This window comes from Chrysochloris asiatica, unplaced genomic scaffold, assembly GCF_000296735.1.
Source record: "Chrysochloris asiatica unplaced genomic scaffold, ChrAsi1.0 scaffold00299, whole genome shotgun sequence".
Taxonomy (NCBI): Eukaryota; Metazoa; Chordata; class Mammalia; order Afrosoricida; family Chrysochloridae; genus Chrysochloris; species Chrysochloris asiatica.
In genome coordinates this window covers 3,134,804-3,136,308 of record NW_006408817.1, presented here as the reverse complement: position 1 = coordinate 3,136,308, position 1,505 = coordinate 3,134,804, and positions in this window count along the sequence as shown.

Below are 1,505 nucleotides of genomic sequence, written 5' to 3'. Positions count from 1 at the left end.
AACTAACAGCAACAATATATGTCATAGCAATACATGACACATACCATCATCCAGGTATTGTTAATTAGACATAGACCCTTGATGTACAAACAAATATTCACAGGCTGGTAGGCATCCTAATCTATGTTAACTTGCTTCAGACACACAGAAAGGGTCAGTGTAACTTTACTCCTAGGTGTTTAGAATTATAACACTTAGGAAAAAGCTAAGGACCAATGTGATTGCTCGGTGATTAAATACACAAAAGAAGTCAAACTACAGAAACTGAAGAATGGAGAGAAATATAAAAGTTAAGACATGAGGAAGAAAAAATGGAGGCAGCGATAGAGACAAAGGGAAAGAAGAGAAAGAGAGAAATTTTTATTGATTTATTCCTTGGTCCCTGATGAGTCTTTGGCTATAGTTCCAACTGTGTTACCCTTCTCCATAAGACAACTAGAATGATTCTTCCTTATAGCCCAAATAATTATGGTTAAATTATCCTGGCTCAAAATCATAATAAGCTTAAGTCCCTTACATCTAATCAGCCACCAATTTCTATAGGACCCACATACCTTACATTTAGACAGTAGGCTCCAAATCTGAAGCTATCACTGCAGTTGTCTTTAATCTTCATTGTCTTTAACATAGATTATATCATACCCTCTTCAATGGCATGCCAGATCTCCTCTTCTTAACCCATGATACCTACTACTGCAGATTAATTATCTTAAAGTGTAATTCTGACCATGCCATTTTCTAAATAAAAATCATTCAAAGACTCTATTATCTAATAAATTAAATTCTCTCTGCTTTCCACACTCATCTCAGTTTATTATTTCTACACTGTTCCTCCTGTTCCCTGCCCATCTGAAAAATCCTATATTCTCATTCCAGTTCAAATGTTACTGTTAAAGTCCTGCTAAAAGATTATCGTTCTTTCCTTAAAGACTCTTGGCTTTTTTTTCAATGAGTCTCAGTGCAGTTGTTACCATTTCCAATGGATAAGCATTGGATTGCAAACCACAAGGATGGTGATGTGAGTCCACCAGTTGCTCCATAAGATAAAGGTGAGTGTTTTTGCTCTTGCAAATATTTTAGAAGGTCTTGGGAACTCTATACAGGGTCACTATGAGTTGGAACTTATGCAATGGCAATTAGCAACAACTACCTCACTTAGAATATAAATTTTTAAAAAACAAGTAAGACAGGTATCATCTTATTTTTATATTACCTAGAATAGTTTCTGACCCTATCAATGCTCAGACAGAAAGAAACACACCATGGATTATCAAGGGGAACAGCCAGACAGTGGCAAAGTTGAAATTCAGACCCATATCATGCACTAGATTTTTATCCAAACATCAAACTAAATATTCTTGAATTGAGATCTTAAATTCATATGTATTTCTTTCTTATAGAATCTCTGGATTTGTAAGAATGTAGAAATATCAGCACATCATAAGGAAAGTGTTATTACCCAAATCTGTATGTTTTAAAAAGAAGAGAGATAAATTCCTCTTTAT